At 37.1% G+C, this 21,994-nt stretch overlaps 1 long non-coding RNA gene across 2 annotated transcripts in view; it reads left to right on the top strand.

Annotated features, from left to right (window-relative positions):
* The window catches only part of LOC134484608 (uncharacterized), a 103,115-nt gene that overhangs the window by 68,003 nt on the left and 13,118 nt on the right, over positions 1-21,994 (top strand). For both annotated transcript variants that reach the window (XR_010062111.1, XR_010062112.1), the window contains one exon: positions 21,460-21,658. This is a non-coding gene — a long non-coding RNA (uncharacterized LOC134484608). The remainder of the gene's footprint in view (positions 1-21,459; positions 21,659-21,994) is intronic.

Raw genomic sequence — 21,994 nt, 5'->3', positions numbered from 1 at the left:
TCATTTTTTCTTTTGTATTCCTGGATCTTCTTCAGTTGTCATATTGTTCTAGGTAAAATTACAAATACTGTAATATATAGGTATGAAACCAGTGTATATACTTGTCTTCTTCCTGCTTGTAGTAGAACTGCTTTGAATTTTTCTCTCTTTAGCACGATGCTTGTGGTGGCCTTCTTGTACCTTGCCTTTACTATGTTGAACTATATCCTCCATACTTATAGCTTCCCCAAGACTAATCAAACTTGTAAGTCTGGGAATTGGAGAAAGCTTACCTGGTTGAAGATTATTTTTTAATGTTGTCTTGAATCTGTTCACAAGTATTTTATTGAGAATATGAGTGTATAGGTGCAAATTAATGTGTGATAACTTCCTCTCTTTCTGCCAGTCATCTGTAACTCTTTTTTCCTGTCGCTTCCAACCCTGACCAGCAGGAAAGGTGTGACACAATGATGTTCTTCCCAAAGCAGTTTATTCAGGAACCCTTTTTCTGCAAGCCAGAACAATGTCTCCATCCAGCCCCCGAGCCCACTCCCTTATATGCGCCCTCAACCACCTCAACCGTCCAGTCTGCATAACCTCCATTCATAGGTCCATGTCACATGGCCTGATCAATCGTCATGGTGCACAGGTGCAGCTCTCATGATGGGGCGTGGCTTAATTTCACGTGCTGGTCGGGAGACAGGGTAGCAGTCCCAAGCTCCATCTTGGGATTTCCGCTAAACTCGCTTCCCACAGTAAATCACGAATGCTTTAAAAATATTCTAGATTTGGGACTGTAAATCTAAATAGTCTGAGTTTTCTCCATGTTTCCTATATTCTCTTTCATTTTATTAATTCAAACCTTTCATTACGTAACATGGCCAGAGGGTATGACGATCTTGTTAATACCTTCCAAGGGTGACCTCTTCCTTTCTTTCATTATATAGTTGTCTACATTTTATTGATTTCAGCCATAATGAGTTGGATACACATGTTATACCCCTTCCCCAAGGCTAAAAAGCCATCCTGAAACAAGGTGCAAAGAGAGTGTAGGTGCCCAAATTGTGGATGGGATCAGACATGAAGCGTCTTCTGGATACAAGAAGTGCTGCCCTCATGTCACATAGCAGCTGTGGCTTCCTACACAGCTTCAAGCCAGTCAACAGTCAAGAATCCAGTGAAAAGACCTGAAAGCTGCTATAACTACCTGACATACAATGGACAGTTAGTGTCTTCTGTTGGAGGGTTGAAAAAAATATTAGTAAGGGTTTATCATAGAGTTATTAAACACTATTTTAATGAAGAAGATATACACAGGTAGGATTCAAAGAAATAGAGTGATATGTGTAAAATAAATGGAAAAATATCAAAATTCATTGGTGGAAATTCTCAAAGAGTAAAATATATAAACTATATTCCTCAATATTATGTATATAGAAAATGTTTTATTATATAGGGATATTTAATGAAGCTACGTTATGGTTTCTGTTGGTTACAACAGATCTGCCAATTCTGTGAGTTTAATGAGTGCATTTTGTAATTTTATCTTAATAAGTTTAAAGTGGTTTTTTTCAAAAATAGTAAGCTTTATTTCCATGTACATGTTCAACAACGGGCTTCTATAAATCATATTATAAAAACCAAAACACTATATATCAAGAAAACATAATTATATTGGGCTACATATCCAAACAAAACATTCAAAAGTGAAGAAATTCAAGTGACTAAGAATCGAAAGTGAAATATTTATCATCCTTATACATTACTGAAATGCAAATCAAAATTATTCTGAGATTTTTTTCTTCCCTTTCTGAAAATTTAGTTTTATAACACATGAGTCAACTTTTGTTTATTGTGTTGTGGAGGGAGTGGAACATTCCTATTCTCCTGGTGGGGATGCAAACTTGTACAGCAACTTTGGAAATCAATATGATGTTTCTACAGGAATGCAGAAATGGAAATAACTCGAGGAAAATATATCCAAATGTTGATTCATCCTAGTATAGAAACCCTTGAATATTTGGTAATGTTCAAGTTGTTCCTTAACAAATGAATGCATAAAGAAAATGTGGTGCTTTTAACAGATTGGAATGGGAAAGCATGTAATTTTCAGGACAATGAATGTATTTTGTAAAAGTCATCATAGATGAGATAATCCAGATCAAAAAAGAAAAATGGGATACATTTTCACTTTAATCTGAATGTTAAGTCTCCACACTGTATTGCTATGATTACTTTATTGTAAATGTCAAGGGATGTGGTCCAGACTGTCCTCACTTTGGCATTTACACATGTACTTATGGATTGCAGAGGAACACTGTCAGGAACGGGAATGTCACATTTGAAGAAAGAGGGAAGAGGATGACAATGGAGGGAATATAGAGATGTACAGTTAAATTTGGAGACATTGGAGGCATTGAATGGAAACCTAATGAAACAGAAATAAAAAATATTTTTTTTTGTCGACGTAACTAAAGATTTATAGCCATAAGGACATAAAATAAAACATTGATTGGGTATATCTATGTGAATTTTCAATAATAAGAAACTCACAAAAATTATGGATTTCAACTTTCAATAAACCTATAGTATAGATAATGAAATATATATTCCTTAATGAGACAGATGTGAATATCTCTGTTGTAAACATAAATGTATTATATTATATACATTATATGTGTAAAATAATCTACTTTTTATTTACATTTCCAATGTCATTTCCCAAATTGGTCTTCCTTTCTTGAAACCCCTAAGTTATTCTGATCCTCATTTTTCTAATATTGTGCTACCCCATCTACATGACCACATCCCCCTTCTCTGGGATATGAAGTCTCCCAGGACCAATTGCCTCCCTTCCCAGATATGGCAGATGAGGCAGTTGTATTCCACATATGCTCTGATATCTATGTAGCAGAAGTCTTGGACTGGACAAAGCATACTCTAGGAGATGGAAAATTTCCTGAACATCTGAAGAGAAAACTTAATGGATACTTTTGTTCTTCATATTGGTTCCAATCCACTCCAGATCCATAATTCATTCCCCTAACTCTTCTTTTGTGGCTGTCAGGTGTTGTCAAATGCTTAGGTTTTTCTGCATCGGTCACAGTCAGGAGATGGCAGAGCCCCTCAGAGGGGAGACGTATTAGGGTCTTAATGCAAGCACATCTTGACATCAGGAATAGTCTGAGGATTTGGAGTCTGTGGATGAAATTGATCTTCTGGTTGGGTGGTATCTGCATTGCCTTTCCTACAGTCTCTGCTAATTTTTGTATTTAGATTTTTTAGATTTGACATTTATAGATAAAAATTGTGAGCTGTGTGGGCAGCACCATCCCTTCACAGGTGGGCATGTCGAGCTACAGGAGGCAGTCTCTAGTTGTTCTATCTATTTTCCTGCTCGGAATTTAAACTACCACCATCACAGTAAGTTTCTGGGATATACTTGCATCCCTTGCATCAGGGATTTTCCTGGAGATACCCAAGTTCACCACCAACAACTGATGCTTATTTTTATTTACTCCACATTTCCTCTGAATTTCTCCACTGTCTCTTTTAATTGTTGCAACTCCCACCACTTTGTCCATCATTTTCCACCTCTAGCTACTCTCTCTTCCTCCACTCCTCTGCCTTCCATGTTTATTTTGTTCTCCCTCCTAAGTGGATTGCAGGCATCCACAATTTGGCCTTCTAACATGTTACCCTTCATGTTATAAAGGATTTGTATAGCGGGTATTCTATTAGCAGGGCTAAGATCTGCTTGTCACTGAGTGCATCCCGTGTTTGGTCCTTTTCGATCTCTGTTACTTCACTATTTTCCAGTTCATCCTTTGTCTACAAAGTTCTTGGTGTCCTCATTTTTAATACCTGAATAATGTTCCATTGTTTAAATATAGCATATTTTCTGTATTTATTCCTGAGTGGAGATGAGGTATACCATGATTGTTTCCAGCATTCAAATATTATAAGTAAGACTGCTGTGAATATCTTCAATCACATGTCCGTGTTATGTGTGGATCAAGATTGAGTCTATTTGTTGAAGTGAGTGGTAAAGCTGGGTTTTCAAGTAAAGCTATGTGCAATTTTCTCTGAACCTCCACTTAGACATCCAAAGTGACTATCCAGCTACAAATCCCACGAGCATTGTAGGAGTGTTAAACTTTCTCTACATTATAGCCCACTATGCTACTGCATTAATGTTTTGTTTTAGCCATCCTGATTGTTTTAACAAAGACTCTTGTGTTCATTTTGATTTGCCTTTTTGTGAACTAAGGATGTTAAACATTTCTCGATATATTTTTCACTTACTGAGCTACCTCAGTTAAGAATTCTTTGTTAGCTCTGTAATCCAGTTTAAAAGTTGTGTTGCTTGATTGTCTGGGAGTTTACATTTCTGAGTTCTTTCTATATTTTTGGTTTTGGCCCTCTCTCAGATGTATGGTTCATAAAACTCTTTTCCAAATGTGTAGGTTGCTGTTTTCCTATTGTCAGTGTACTTGACTTTAAAGAAAGTTTTCAGAATGATGGGATTTCGTAAATTGATTGGTGCTCTTAGAGTCTGAACCTTTGGTGTTCTGTTCTTAAAATTTTCTCCTGTGCAAATGTGTTCTAGGCACTTTCTGACACTGTCCCTTCAATTGGCTTCTGCATATCTGATTTTGTGAGGATTTCATTGATGTTCTTGGCCTTTAACTTTGAAGGAGAAAGAAATGGATCAATTGGCACAGAGCTATATCTAGACCACCAGTTAGGAGAATATCATTTCTTAGAAGGCTTTGTGTTATGTATAACATACTTAGTCATCACTGAAATGCAAATAAAAACAACCGTGAGATACCTCCTCACATCAGTCAGAATGACTAATGTCAAAATTCAGGTTACACCATATGCTGTCAAGTATATGGAGAAAGAGGAACACTCCTCCATTGTTGTTGGGATTGCAAACTGGTAAAACCTCTCTGTAAATCAGTCCTGACTTTCCTCCAAAATTGCACTTGCTGAAGACGCAGCTACACCTTACCTGGGCATATACCCAAAAGATGCTCCAACATACAACAAGGACACATGTTACACTATGTTCATAGCAGCCTTATTCATAATATCCAGAAGCTGGAAAGAGCCCAGATGTACTTCACCAGAAGAATGTATACAGAAAATGGCCTATATTAACACAATGGACTAGTACTCAGCTATCAAAAACAATGAGTGCATGAAATTCATAGGCAAATGGATGGACCTACAAAATATCATCCTGAGTGAGGTTACCCAATCACAGAAAAACAAAGTATATAATCATTGATTATTGAATATCAGCCTAAATGTTGTAATTAGCTATGATACAATGCACAGACCACATGAAACTCAAGAAGGAGGAACAAAATGCACATGATTCACACCTTCCTTAAGGGTAAATAAAATATCCATAAGAGGGGTAGGGAGGCATTCTTCTTAGGAGACTGAAGAAATGGCCATTCAGAATCTGCTAGAATTTTGGCACACACACACACACACACACACACACACACACACACACACACATATATATATATATATATATATATATATATACATATATATATATATGCACCAAACTATTTTGGATTAAATAAGGATTTGAGAGTTTATCATTTGAAGTAGGTCCACAATATTTACACTGTTATAGTTACTCTATAGCTGGGCCCCTTTTGTTGCCAAAATCATTCCAAAAAATGAAATTGTAAACCAAAATATTTTTGAGTACATAATTAAGGAATATTTATAAAGTCCCCTATCAAGGAATGTACAATAAGAAAGTGAAATACAATATTTATTCAATTAAATATCTGTACGGAGAATACTGGCCTTTAGGAAACAGAGAAAACCTAGAAAATTGAACTATATATCACAGGAATGAACATGGCAATTAATTATTATATAGAAGATTCTTCTCCACTCCATATTCCTAAATCATTTCTATCCATGCCAAACCCTGAGTACATTTCTCCATTCAGAGCATGTAACCAATAATGAAGCAAAGAGATTTCTCTAGCTTTAGAGAGATGGAGTACGTAAAGGTTTGCACTGTGTCACAGGAGACATACCTGGAGAGGGCACTCCAAATCTAATCAATGTAAGGAAAACTGTTTATCTATTAGGCCATGGCAGTTCTCAGTGACATCATCATTAGACCCTGCTTCAAATATCTCTTGTAGCCTGGAGGCCCTTAGCTTCTTCTGTGATGTCACAAGTATTGTCGTGGCTGCAACTGCCTCTCATATGTTCCTTCAGTACCTCTATGGTAAACTAATTGGTCTCTAATTCAAAGTAAACAGCCATTTGGGAGGGAGAATAAAGAGGATGATGATATCAGTGATGGGGAGATGAAAGTTGGCCTTCTGTCTTGGTGTAACAAAAAAAGGAAGAAATATATGATACTTGGGATAGCTCACAGAGACTTTAGTAGGGGTTGAGTGGGATCTCTGAAGAGATAGCCTTGATCTGACCCTTCCACATATGGGAATAATGAGCTTGGAGCCTTTCAGAAACATATGGACTTCCCTGTTCTTTTGGTTCCTGGAAGTTAGAGATTTTATATCATTAATTTCTTTATTCCAAAAGCCAAGTGTTCGGCAGGGCACAGTTGTTTTCCTGAGAGCTCATGGACGTCATTCTTTTTGTCAAGAAGAAAAAGGTCCAAAAGAAGAAGAGAAAGACAAGTGTTGTGTCCTCCCCTCACAGTTAACTCTTCCATTTTTTGGATTCCTATAGTGCAGTTTGTGTCTGACATTGATATCTCAGAGAGAGAGAATGATTCTAGTTGATATTTCCTTATCTCAGTCTTTCAACTAGTATTACTCTGACTACCATTCCCTGACAATGATCTTTTGATTTCTGAGTCAATAGCTGTGATTACCTGGCAGCTTTCTTTTCTCTTATTTCTTACACTTTTCAATTTTTTAAGCAAATTTTATTCCCTTTTTATTGGATATTTTTATATTTACATGTCAAATCTTATTTCCTTTCCCAATTTCCTGCCCAGAAGATCTCTATCTGGTCCCCCTCCTCTTATATAACCCCCCTTACTGTCTGTTTTCAGCTCATTGATGTGCCACTAGAATGCACTTCTGTATTTGATGTGCTCTAGCTGTGTCTCACATGGAAGATCTATATACAATTGCTGTCAGCATGCGCTTCTTAGCTTTATCAAACTTATCAATTCATCTATTCTAGTGAGTGATATATATATATATATATATATATATATATATATATATATATATATATATATATACATACATACATATTTCTGCCACATGTTTGGCATGATCTGAATGGGATTCCATCAGTCTCTGCTCTTAATTCATAGATAGTATTGTTCCACCTTTTAAAAAGGAGTGAACCATGCACATTTTGTGTGTTCTTTTCTTAAGCTTCCAGTTGTCTGTGGACTGCATCTTGTGTAACTTGAGCTTTTATGCCAATATTCACTTTCAGTGATTTCAAACAATGTGTATTTTTCTGTGATTGCATTACCTCAATCAGTGTGATATTTTCTAGTTCATTCCATTTGTCTATGTCTTTTTTGAGATCATTGGTTTGATACCCTAGTAGTACACCATTGCGTAGATGTACCACATTTTCTGTATTCATTCCTCTGATGAATGCCATTAGGGTTCCTTCTAGGTCCTGGGTATTATAAATAAGGCTGCTATGACCATAGTTGAGGTTGTCTCTTTTTTGTATATTGGAGCATCTTTTGGTTATATGCCAAGAAATAATATATCTGGGTCCTCAGGTCGTGCAATTTCTAATTTTCTGAGGAATCTCAGACTGATTTCTAGAGTGTTTGAACCAGTTTGTAATCCCAACAAAGAAGGAGCATTCCCCATTTTTGACATCCTTATCAACATCTGCTATCTCCTGAGTTTTTATTTCAGCCTTTCTTACATGTGTGAGGTGGAATCTCAGGGTTGTTTTCATTGACATTTCCTAGATGACTAAAAATGATGCAAATTTCTTTAGATGCTTCTCAAATATTTGATATTCCTCAGTTGAGAAATCTTTGTTTAGTTTGGACCACAATTTTAATAGGGTTATTTGTCTCTCTGAAGCATTACTTCCTGAGTTCTTTGTATGTATTAGGTAATAGCCCTCTGTCAGGTGTAGGATTGGTGTAGACCTTTCCCCAATCTATTTCCTGCTGTTATTCATATATATATATATATATATATATATATATATATATATATGTGTGTGTGTGTGTGTGTGTGTGTATGTATGTATGTATGTATATATATATATGACAAAGTTGTTCTGAACCTTGACACCCGCTAGCAAGTAGTCCAATAAGGTGTACAACAACAAGGAGTTGGTGAGCAACATTCCTCTATTAGGGGCTTTAGCAAGCTGACTGAATCCTCCGGCCTCCATATGTGCTGGGTCAGGAATCTATATGGATGTCACACTGTTATTTAGACAGACTACACCAAAAGCATCATATTATTTACACAGTACAGTATTGAAGCCTCTCCATATCGCATAAATGGGATACTGATGTTAATATTCTACAGAGATGACAGCAATCTCTCCCTACTCTTGTCAGGATTTTATTCTTCCATAAGGAAAATCAATGTGTATTGTTATGTTTCAAAGCCTGAACGAAAGTTCTGATCATGAAAAATGGTTTTTAAAGTTCATCCTGGTTTCATTTGAGATTTTTGGATAGGCAGATGTTTCCCAATAGTGTTTGCAATATCTAATAAGTGCACAGTGAAATGTGTCGGCTGAAAGAATAACATAGTGGAAAACAGAGTACACGATGCCTGCTGTATAGGTTACTCTTTCTCACAGGAGAAAGTTTATGTATCAAAGGATGTGTGGATTAGTACAGCAGCTGCTGACAAGTTTTGAAGAAGCATTGCTGAGGGCTACAATGGATTTTCAACACAGTGATATGCCATGGCCAGTAGGGACTAACAATTACTTGGCTTGGAAACATCAGATAATGTGATGTTTGACAGCTAGGTTGGATGATTCTGCATTATTGTTAAATTAGCACAAAAGCATGTAAATACAAGATGGCATTCCAGAGCTATGAAGAGTCATTGTGGGGACCTTCACCCAGAACAAAGAAGTTGATTCCCATATCCATAGATTGTGATCAGATCCAAATGACTATAAATAAAGAAATATGGGAATCACTTGTTCATCAAATTTGACACTTTATTAACTATTTCCGTTTTGTCTTACTCTTCTGTGCTAATCCTTAGCTCTTCATTACTTGTTCTTAAACAAGTGTTAATATGTGTTGATTACCACATGCTATTTAGCAGAAGGAATTCAGGAAAAATATTTATTCCTGCTTTCTCTGGCAAGTCAGCCAGGATCCTCTCCTTGATTGGGGAGCTCCTTAACTGTTATTGAACCTCATATAAAAGGGAAAGAAAGACATCACTCCCACTGATGTATATATATATATATATATATATATATATATATATATATATATATATATATATATGTGTGTGTGTGTGTGTGTGTGTGTGTGTGTATATATGTATATATATATATATATGATATATATACATATATATCAGATGAACCAAAAAAAAAGATGCACAACCTTTTGTTTAGTGCTTTTACCTTTTCATAGATTTTAGACAATATTCTCTCTATGCAAAAAAGAATTCCATCTAGGTAAAATGTTCCAAAGGTTATTGTTAAATACTTTACATAGGATAATGTGCTTAGACTGGTGTACATTTTATATATAGTCATTCAGTCCAACAGCTGATTCATCCACAGGTGTTCTGCATACTTAAATGCATACAAATATACCTCCATGTATGTGGATAATAAACGTAGAGGACCTACCAATACATTTGGGTCGATCGATGGATCGATGCAAGGATTGATAGGGTAGAGAAAGAGTCCCCCAAAGCACCAAACTTATTTCTTTTCAATGGCATTTTTCTGTCTCCTTAAACAAATGATCTTAAAAATTACCTCAGATATAAAATATTACAAATCATGGGAGTTATAGAAGGATGTTGTTCAAAGGGTTGTTTCATTCTATATGTTCTTTATAATTTGAAAGAAACAGTGTCCTATGGCATTGCCTAAACTTCATGCACAGTTGTGACTTAAACCGTGGTCCTGTTTACCTTGAATACAAATTCGTCCCCATCTTATTTCTCTTTTTAGTGTAATAATGAAATACATTTGTATTTATCATTATATAGCCTTTGTTTAATATTAAGTGGAATGGTCTCATTCTATCCTTTAGTTTTGCTTTATTACATCTTTCTAGCAAACAACTAAAATCATATCTTTATTCCTAATTTCTAAGATTATCTGAAGCAAATGAGGAAGTCTATAAAATCATTAATTCATCTAAACAACATTATTATATGAAAGCTTATCTTTTGTTGATCTGCATGACAGATACTCAGTGGGGACTGTTGGGGGACAGGGCAATGCACAGCAATTCTTGTGCTTGTACGTCTGAGAGGAAAGGCAAATCATGTGCAAGAAGCAATCCCCAGATGAAGTCTCTTGACCCTTTGGAACTCTAGCTCATGCATCTTAGTCCATGCAAATGGTCAGAGACATCAATGAGGGTCACCTGTTAGCCTGAGCCTTTCCTAGATTGCTCCAGACAAAGGGCCACTTTTGTTTGTTTGTCTGTCTGTGTGTTTGTTTTGTTTTCTTAAACAGCGTTTTATTTGTATTGCCTGGGTATCATGGTACTCACTACATAGACCAGGCTGGCCTTTAGTTCACAGTTACACCCACCCATTATCAGGTACTGGAATTAAAGGCATGAACCAACACTATCAGGCATCTGAGGTCTCTTAAAACTTTCTAAGCAACCATACAACTTGTATTTAAACAGATAGTATCTGAATCTATAACTAACATATAGACTAAACCTAAGAAGCTTACAAAATTCAAATGTAATTTGTTCGGCTGATGTCATATTTGGTGATTTCATTGTCATGCAAATATGAGGACCTGAGTTTGAATTCGCAACATGTATGTAAATAGCCACCAATTGAGAACAGAAATAATTTTTTTGATGATTGATAAACTCATCTAAGAGCGCTGTTTCAAATGAGTTATGAGTTCTCTTTTTATGTTCAAAGTTTGTTTGTGTTTTAACCATGTGAATGTGTGCATGCATACACCCACACACACGCACACACACACACACACACACACACACATACACACACACAAACTCACAGGCACATGCATATGCCCATGCACACACACAGGTATGTGTGATGTTTGAAGAAGCCAAAAGGGATCATTGGAAGACTTGAGGCTGAATTTACTGTCAGGGTGGGGGAGGAAGGCAGATTAGACCCAGAAGAGTAAACAGAGTGAAAGAGGAGGAACGTGCAATGGTTGATGTTTCAAAAAAGCATGGACATACCATCTGGTTAATTGGACTTAAGAGAAGGCCAGAGAAAACATACTAATAGTGTGGAATTATAGATAGACAATAGATTTTAATGAGATAAAGTGTAAATATCTGGCCAGTTCCATTCCTCTTAATAGCTTATCTAAATACAAATTGTGTATGTATGTTTTTTTTTTTTGTGTGTGTGTGTGTGAGTGTGTGTGTTGTGTGTGTTTCTTTTAACAGGGAATAAAATGGACAAATTCAGGGTAAAAATACCAGATTGGGATTAAATTTTTTTCTACAACAAATTACCTCTTTGCTGTTTTTTTTTTTTTTGTTTGTTTTTGTTTTTCTTGTTGATGGTGGTGGTGGTATTGGTGGTGGTGTTGGTGTGTGTGTGTGTGTGTGTGTGTGTGTGTGTGTATGTGTGTATGTGTGTGTTTTGTGCTATGTCTTCCTATTGTCTCAGTGCTCCAAGGTCACTCCCCTGACACCTTATAGAGATCAGGATTAGTGTATAAAGAATCGTATGTCTCAGAGATCATCTGGACAGTCAGGGTGCCGCAATTGTCACATACAGACAGGCTCCCACTGTGACATAAGAAAGAGCCCTAAATGGTGATGTGTAGTATGCACTAGTCAGACATACTTCCAAGACAATGGACTCTTACAAGGCTCTTTGGTGATTTCTTGCCTTCCTAACCATCCTTTCCCCTGGTGGCCCTGTTGCATACAAACTAGATTACAATGTCCTAGTACGCCAGGAAAGCACTCTTGCCTGGTTCTTCCCTGATTTACCAGAAAGCAAGTAGAGGAACTCCACACAAAGCTTTCACTTAGGATTAAGAAGGCTTTCTCACCTACTCCCAGCTTTGCATTTTCTCCCATTAAAGGACTGAAGAAAATTTCTGTCATCCACAATTGGTCGAAATCACCTTCCATAAGTGTCCTAGAAGGTTGCTAGTTTGCGAAAATCAAAATATGAGAGGAGGTGTGTTCTACAGCTTGCCCTCTTCTCAGCAGACAATCAACAAATATTTCTCCAGGCTCTTCAGTGTGACAGCTCTGTGCCCATGTCTGAGGGGCCCACAGGTGTGTGAGACAAGGAACATAAGTTAGGGAAAGGAAGACTGCAACACAGTAAGGAAAACTGCGGGAGAGTTAGGTCATATGGCCAGTAATGCCTTTGTTTTAATTCCTTTCATCTCTTCCCTTTGCATCTGGACTACAGCCTTTTCCAAGTCCTCTCATCCCATTCCAACTCTCAAATGCTCCTCTTCCATTGCTCCCTATCCTTTGCCTTAGAGATGGAGGATTCCCACATGTGTTCCAATCTGCCATACTCTACACCCCCTTTTTTAGTTGGGAGACTTTTAATGATTCTATTTCCTTAGGGGCTTTACCTCCATTTAAGTTGTTTACCTTGATTTAAATTTGAAATTGACTATTTTGTTCTGCTTTTTAATGTTAAGGAGTATATGCTCTTGTAGTAAACCTAAGGATTCTTTGAGTTATCTCATTGTTCCTCGTTATGTTTCCCTTCATTTCTCTATTTTGTTAGTTAGGATAGTGTCCCTCCATGTTTGAATTAGATTAGCTAACTTGTTAATTTTATCAACTCTTGGGATCCTTGATAATATTATTGTGTTCCTTTTTTCTAATTTACTGATTCCAGCCTTGAGTTTGATAACTTCCTTCTGTTTCCCTCCCTTTTTCTTTTTTTTTTTTCTTCTAGATGTTTCCCCTGTGTTTTTAAGTTGCTGGTACGTGATCTCTCCGATTGGACTGGAAAGGCCCTTTTTGAAGTAAACTCTCCTCTTTGCAATTCTCTCATTGTTTCTCATGAGTTTGTGTATGCTACTCCTTCATTTTCACTGATTTTTAGAAAGTTTTTAATTTCTGTATGTCCGCTCGAGGCCATCAGTCATTCGGTAAAGAGTTGTCTAATTTATATGAGTTTGAGAGACTTTTCCTTGATTTTTAATCCTAGTTTTAATCCATGGTGATCTTTTCCTATATCTGTGTTCTCTTATTGTATGTAAGATATCTGGCTAGGCCTTTCTGGCTTTTAGACCTTCTGCTGAAAATTAATAAAATTTTGTTAAGTTTGCCTATGTTTGTTTCTTGGGCTTTTTGCCTTGTACCGTTTAATATCCTTTTTCTGTAGATTAAGTGTTTTGATTATTATGTGGACACATTTGTTTGATTTCTTTTCTTTTAGTCAAACATATTTCTTGTTCTGTAAACTTCATGTACATTCATGGACATCTTTTCCCTTAGGTTAGGAGAGGTTTCTTCTATTACTTTGTTGAAAATGGTTCCTGGAATTTTGAACTGAGAATCTTCTCCAACTATTACTACTGCACTTAGGTTTGTTTGTTTGTTTTTTACTTTTTTCATAGTGTCCCATATTTCCCGGAGGTTTTAGATTTACTATTTTTCTTTACTGATAGATTAATTCCTTCTGTCTTCTATGCCTGCGATTGCCACTCCCATCTCTTATATTCCCTTGTTGATGTTTGCATCTATAGTTTCTGTTCTCTTACCTAGGGTTTCCGTCTCCAGGGTTTCTTTATTTTATGTTTTTATCATTTCTTGTATTTTTCTTTTCAGGCCTTGTACAATCTTATTCATTTTCTTCACTCATTTGATCGTGTTTTCCTATATTTATTTACAGGTCTTATTCATTACTTCTTTAAAGTTCTCTACCATCTTCATAAGATTAGATTTAAGGTCATTTTCTGCTGCAGCTGTGATTTAATATTCATGACAGGCTGCTTTAGGATAGCTAGAACATGGTTTAACCAATTGCCCTGGAGTTATTGATTGTGATCTTATGTTGGCCTTTAGCTCTCTTGGTTTTGCAGTTATTATTGATTTACATGATTATTTCTGAGATTATCATTGGAAAAGTGCTTTTGGATGCCCCACACCATTGATTCCTGTTTTTTCTCTAACTTCTAGTCTGTGTGTCCCAGAGCACCAGTTACTTGCAAAAGTTCAAGCCCAGTAGGAGTCTATCCACGGATGTTTATGGCCTATGTGGCCTATTGGGTTTTGGGTGCTTAATTTGTTTCTATGGTACCTAGTATAAGTTTTGATTGGGGACCCTGTTACCAAATTAATCTAGAGCAAAGAGGTGGAAGTTGTTCTCCAGATAATGGACCCTAGGGATTGGGATGCTATTTAAGGTTCCTGGGTGTGCTTTAAGGGGTCTTGTTACACAAGGAATTGGGGCAGGACCTTATGTGGTTAGTCCTAGTCACAGCTGGTCTCCATGAAAGCAGTCAGAGTTGTGCATCAGAAAATGGAGTGCAAGATTGAGGGTGTAGTTTACTCCTGCAGAGTGTGCTTTAAGGGGATTTGACTGGCAAGTGCTTGAAGCAGTGTCTTCCTGGTTGTCCATTGTGCATGTAGGCCTCAGGGAAAAAAAAGTAGAGTTTTGAGCCGTGAAACATAGTGCTATAGACGGAGTCTAAATGCATGAAGTTTAATTGAAACCAAAATTCTTTATTGGCATTCTTTATCTTTTTTCTTAAGATACCTATAAACTCTCGCACAGTTTTGTTTATGTCCTGTTTAACTGAGTACTAATTATGGAGGAAGTTTGCTTCCACAGCAGTAACAGATATCTTGGATTGAGAAGAATTAAGCACCAAATCCCTGTGACTTGGTGGAGGCACCTACTCTCTCCTGGGTCTATACCAATTTGACACAACCTAACATTAATGTTTGTGTCTATTTATATGTCTAGGTATCTAGGTATCATGGTAGGTAGATGAACAGATAGAGAAGTATAGATCTGAGATATGTGTGTATATATATATATATATATATATATATATATATATATATATATATACACATGTGTGTGTGTGTGTGTGTGTGTGTGTGTGTGTGTGTGTGTGTGTGTGTTGTGCCTGTATTGGTTTGTGGACATATGGGGTGAGGAGAGATTTATTTGAGTGACTTACAGTCTCTGGTCCAGTTAATCCAACAATGACTGGCTGTGAAAGTTAAGTTCAAGAATCTTATAGTTGCTCCATCACCAAGAATGATGTCTTAAGTTGTCTTCTGTGGTTTTGGAATTCTTTTAAATTAAGATTTAATGCCAGTAATGAAATAAACTTTCTATCAAGACAGAACAAGCAGGATAAGAACAAACACCTCTTTCTTCCATGTCCTCATATAGGCTTCCAATAGAAGGAATTGCTCACTTTGTAGCAGAATTAAATATCTGGATTCAATGTGTGTTTTTGTATTTTACATATTCAGACTTGAAGTAGATCTTTTCACATTGAATGAAAGCAGAAGTCCTTCAAAGATATGCCCATTATTTTATGGTTTTATATAATTCCAGTTGTAGTCAAGTAGGCAACCAAATTAGCCATCACGAGTCTACTTCTTGTCAACTTGAGACAACATCATACTTCCTTATATTGTGAATAATTTGTAAATGAAATTAATGACCAGATTATAATGGTACCTTGATATAGTAGAATGATGCTACATACAAATCGAAACGAATTATATATTAAACCAGGTCATAGTTATACTGAATGCGATATAATTATCAATTCCACAATGTCAAACATGTTATAGATTTAGAATAGGTGAAATGGGATTTATGGCACTCTTTATTATCTCAAATTTGAAATGAATATGAAAATGATTGTATTGTCTTAATTGTTATTATATTGCATGGTACAGTAATTGATGAAAGAAAACACAAAAATCTATAGAAACACTTTGTTAACAAAATACGAAGCAATTATTGATTTCAATTATTAATCATTTTCTACAACTAGTTATGGTTATTTAGACAACCATGTGTAAATACAACCTTAGGTTATATTTATAAATACCTTTTTCACTACTCTGTTTTATTTTCTTCACCCATTAGAAGCACTTCATTAGATACCAATCTCCATGCCTGGTGGTTTTGCACCCTTTGTCATTCTGCATTAGTTTGTCTATTTTCTTTTCACATTGGCTATGAGGACAAAGATCCCTCCATCTTTTCTAAGCTCAATCTGTTTCGTGATTCTACCCCCTGGCCTGATAAGTTTTATGGCAGAACACCCAATGCTCTTTTAGAAACTGAGAAGATGACATAGCTAACCACATGTTCTTGACTCTTGTTAGACTGCTTTCTTGTTTCCCCCTTCAATAGCCAAACAGGATATGTGTCTTTAAAACTCAATCTGGCAATTTGCATTTGGAGTTAGTCTATTGAAAATGTTTTCCTCCAAGCTTTGGTCATTCTGAGGTGTCTGTCGATTTTACCCTGTAATATCGGGAAGCCTTAGATTTATCTTTTTGAAATTGTAACCAGTTTGAGCAACTTATACATTTTATCATGGACTATGACCCTGATATCTGAAGAATTCTTTCAAAGTGCAACCTGAGGCATTCAACAGGGAACCAAGACAAAGAAACTCAACAGAGTTGTTCATTCACCTGTGATACCCTGGTCTAAATTGCCTATAGAAATTGTCATTTATCTTGCCACTTCACTACTCGATATAACAACTTCTGTTGAACATAGTGATGGCCATTTTTTTACTTCTGGTAACAGACATCAAGATTCTAGTGAGATGTCTCCAAATGACCCTTTTCGGAAGTGTATGATTGTGTTGTAGCCACCATTAATTGTCTCCTTATATACATTTGTTTATATGTTGTCTATCTCTGTCTCTTCTGAACATTCTGTTGTTTGTCATTGTGAGTTGAGAATTTTGTATTAAAACTAATAAGCAGTTCTCTCCTTGGGGATAATATCTTTATTATTTCCTGAAGACTTATAAAGACAAGGATGTGTGTATGGATTCTTTGAGTTAGAATGGCCTTCCTTTAATGTTAAATGGCTGAGTTCAGTGACAAAAAAACACTGGAAATCTGGAGAAGTATGGCTGGGCATCATAAGAACTACTGGACATTCTAATTAGTTTCCTTCAATAGATGTGTGCTTATAACAACATGTTCCTCTCTGCTTTGCACCTGTTTCCTTAAAATTATATCTGTGACAACTTTAAAAATATCCTTCCCCTAGGAAATAACAGGGACAAAACTACAATCCCAAGAGTACACAGGGATTTACCTATAACTCTAGCCATATATGTAGCAGAGGATGGACTTGGAAGGAGAGGTCCTTTGTCCTGTCAAGTCTCAATGTCCCAGAGTAGGGGAATGTCAGGGAATGGAGGTTGGAGGGAGTAGGTGGTAGGTGTATAAGAAGCTCCATCATAGAATCAGGGGAAGAGGGATGGGATAGTTTGTTCCTGGAGGTGAAACAAAGAAAGGGAATAACATTTAAAATGTAAATAAAAATAAATAAATTATGTCAATCTTTCCGTAACCATGCGTGGAGAGAAAAAACATTAAAAAAATTATACACATTTATTAAGATGAAGAAGAACTACACCAACCCTCTTTCTTTTTAGTATTGATGATATCATGCTGTGCATCAGCCATGCCCAAGTGCCCTTTCCTCTTCTTCTCCCGAAGTATCTCATTGCATACCTAGGATTGATCCAATTAAGTTCCTTGTGTCCTCAACAGTCGAATATGGCTTCAGAATGTGCAGCTCCTGCAATTATTTTCCTACAGGTAACCTCTGATCTTTCTCCTTTGGGAAGAAAAGATCTGAGTAAAGAGCCTGTATCCAGAGTTATGATAAGCGTTTCCTTAAGATCCAGTGAACAATACAAATAGAGCACAAAGAAACCCTCTTCCTCTGAGAAAACTCAGACACTCATCTCTATTTTATAGAATGTTTTTAAAGTTAATCAACCCAAAGGCAATGCAGGCAAACTGTTACTGGCCACCCTGTTCATATCAAAAAAGAGGGACTGAATAATTTTGGAAAATAAAAACCAAGTTCTGGGTCCATTTATGGATCTCTGACTGATAACAATAATAGTATTGAGAGTCAGTTTCCATTCCACACACCTCCCTTAGGATTCTGACCTTGACCAAGGTACTGTGGTTCTGGGCATCTAATTCCAGACTTTCTGGCTGGGCTACAAGCAGCAGCTCAGAAGCCAGAAAACCTATAAAAGTAAGTGACTTCACCCAGGGTACCTCAGAACATCCTTCTTTTCTAAAATAGTTTTTATGGACTTATCATATCTCTACTCCAATAGTCCTAGATGCCCTGGACCTAGACAGATGTTGAAGTGTGCTTTTGTCACTCAGTTCGCACAAGATATTTGATTTAAAAAGATTAGAGGGATGTGGAGGTATTGATGAGTCTCAGTGGTTAGTAGTAGTTTAAATTAGTGTGAAAATAGAAATCTGAATGAAAGCCAGGAGGACAGGAGATTTAAGAAGGCCATTAGTGGTAATCCGAAGAGTAAATCTGAATAATAATAATCAAGTCTGTTAAAACAAATATGAAAAGGGCTAGAAGAGAGCAAGCAACCGTTGGAGCAAGACAAATATGCCTCTTGAAAATGAAGTGAACATTGGAAAATTAGTATTGTAATTGGATGTAAAAGGTACAGCAAGTCCTACAGTTAGAACAGTGATGGGGCCCAGGGTGCTGTACTCCAGGAGCCTATGGTAAAACTTAAACTTGTGACAGAGAAATTGATTTCATAATGGTCACTGTACCTACATATTCATTCCTCAATAATGTACTATGACAATTTTCTGATCAAAAGATAGCATTCACAGTAGCAAAAGTAAAACTCCCTTAATGTCTCTAAAGCAGCAAACATGCCATTGACATAGTTTGGCGTGATGTTACACACTATGATCCTGGCACTTAGGCAGGAGAATTTCAAGTTAGAGGTCAGCCTGGGCTACATAGTGAGTTCTGTCTCAACCTATTCTCCTTAAGAGAATTGTTATAAGAATTGAGCTATACCATTCAATAAACTCTAAGGGAATATATTGCATGAGTTAGTTGCTTAAAAGATTTATCATTATATTCAGAATAGTGGTCAGATGTGATTTTTGTGGAAATTTTAAGGCGAACACAGTCATTACCATTTCATTAGTGAAATCAATATTATATAGTCTGTGGGTGCAGTCAAGTGGTAGAGTGCATACATCATGTGCATAAGACCCTGGGCTTGAAACCCAATGCTCTAAGAGTGTCATTTAGTTTAGAGAATGCAACAGGCCTTAGATGATCACACTCCCTGCCTGTTTTTCTCTCCCTGATTTTCTGAGACAGGGTTTTTCTGTGCAGCTGTCCTACAACTCACATTGTAGACCAGGCTGGCCACCAATTCAGAGATCTGCCTGCCTCTTCCTCCCTGTTTTGTGATTATAGGCATGAGCCCCCACTGTCTGGCCCTTCATGTCTTTTATAGGCAAAGCAGAGATTTGTAGTCAACCAAGTGCTCCCCTGTCCAGCAAATGCTTTGTACCCTAACAACAGGTTGCCTATTGTGCTTCCATCACTTATTTTTTCTTGAAAGGGTCTTACTCCGTAGCACAGACTAGCCTCAAACTTGTTGCATTGCTGCCTCAGCCTTCTAAGTGAAGGTCTACAGGAACGAACCACTATGGCTAGCATATTCTCCCTCCCCTTCCTTCCTCCTTTCCTCAACAACAACCACACACTCATCCACTGTTTACCTTCCAATTTTGCATTCAACTCCTTCCTACTTTACTACTTTACCCACCCTCGTTGTCTGAGCTTTGTGTATCTGTGTGATTTATTGGTTTCCTTTTTTCCAGCAGTCACTCTGAATGGTCAGCCTTGAACTAGAGAACTGTTTCTATGTTTTCTCATTTTTTTTCCTTTCTTTTTCTCAGTATCCAGTATTTACTGCTCCCTTCCATTAGGTAGGCTTTGAAAATTTCTGGTTGGCTGATCAGATGATCAGCCTGTCAGTGATTCACATGGACCTGGAATATATGATCTGTTTTAACAATTAGAACTAAAATGGAATGAGAGGCGGGCCGGTTGCCAAATGATCCACAAGTTAGTGTATAATTTTGTATTCACACTAGTGAATTGCCAGCATAAACAAAGAACTATTGGGAATGATAACTATGACAGTAAAGGTCATGATGAAAACTCATCCAACAGCATTGCACATCTAATTAAATGTGTTTGTCACCCTGTTAGCAATCTCCTTATCTGAAATCATTTATTTGGCTTTTAGGTTGTGTTATGATTTTAGTCAACCACTTGCCAATATATCTAAAACTTACACTTAAAGAATTCAGCAGTAATCTCTCAACCTTCATATGTGTTGGGAGCTGTATCACAACTGCTAGAGTGCCAGCAACTTGTCCTCATAGAAATGCTCAGGATGCCATTGTAGGTGCCAGTGGTCCATGTACTGATTGCTTAGAATCATGTCAGATGCCGTGAGAAAGAACATCCTGGTCAATTCAGAAGTCTTGACCTTCTTCTGGCTCTTTACTCATGCTTAGGTGATGCCAAGTTCATTTAGTTAGGAATTCTGCATTAATAACACAGATCTAATGGAGACAGATCTAGCTTGTACTCAGAAAAGATCATGATGAATTGGGTGTGGCAGGCCACCACGCCCCTGCAATCCCTGCAAGGGAGGCTGAAGCCATAGGATGGTCGGTCATCCTGGGGTGCATAAATGTAATCCTGTCCCCAAAATAAAAATTACTGCAGAGCAGCAATAAAAAACAATAATGAGCCATAAGCATTCTATGATTATGAGGAGGCCATAGAGAGCGTGCTCTGGGTGTATGTTTATAGTAACTTGCCACTTACAAAGTTGTCGCAGTACCCGTGATATTTCTACATTTTCCTATGTTTAAAGTCATAGAACAAAGCATGTGTTTTTCTTCCTTTTATTAATAGACTCTTTTCCTATAATTTTATTCCAACTGAAAAAAGTACAAAATTGTTTGAATTGGTTCTAGGATATTCCGAAATCAAAAAAGCATTGCCCAGTAGTCACCTCAGCTTCTCCGGTTTCTCATCCACTAAAGAGGTCGAGCAAGTGGTGTCTGCATAGGAGAAAGTGACTGTGAACCCACCGGTTAGGGTTTTACGGATATGTTGATGGTTACCTGTACTGTGAGACTAAATGGTATGAACAGTTAATTTATTTGAATTGTGATATTGTTTTCCTTCTTCTTTGAAATCTTCACAGAACCAGAATTTTGCCACAGATATACATACGGAGTGCGAGCCACTGTTCAGTGCATTCCTGCTTGGCTTTATTTCATTCAGTGCCTGTGCTGGTACTGTGACACAAGAAGAGCCTTTTCTCATCCAGTAAATGCTGCCTGGCAAATACTCTACGACTTTCTTCATCGTGACATTTCCAGCCCTTTACAGCACCCACAAAGGTAGGCTGAGGTCTCCCATCTGAGCCCTTACTACTGCAATCTGTTGCCCTGGATTCTGCCATCCCTGCCGTTGGTTCTGCTGAAGCTCCAGACCCGGGTTATCTCAGTTTAGCCTTGAATACAGTTTTTATCTCATTTCAATTAGCAGTTATTATCAGTAAGACTTGCAGTCAGTTGGTAAGAATTGTGATGCTGTTTCACCCTGTCTGTTGCTCAGTGGCTGTAAACGTATAGCTGCCTGGGGTTTTAATTTAGTTCATTAGAGTGTTTTTTTGTTTTTTTTTGTTTTTGAGCACTTTTTTGTTAATTTTTTCTTGGGGGGTTTGGGGAGGTTGA

This window comes from Rattus norvegicus, assembly GCF_036323735.1.
Source record: "Rattus norvegicus strain BN/NHsdMcwi chromosome Y unlocalized genomic scaffold, GRCr8 chrY_unlocalized_18, whole genome shotgun sequence".
In the NCBI taxonomy this organism is placed as follows: domain Eukaryota; kingdom Metazoa; phylum Chordata; class Mammalia; order Rodentia; family Muridae; genus Rattus; species Rattus norvegicus.
Note: the sequence above shows the minus strand (reverse complement) of the source record. Positions and strands in the feature narration are given on the sequence as shown.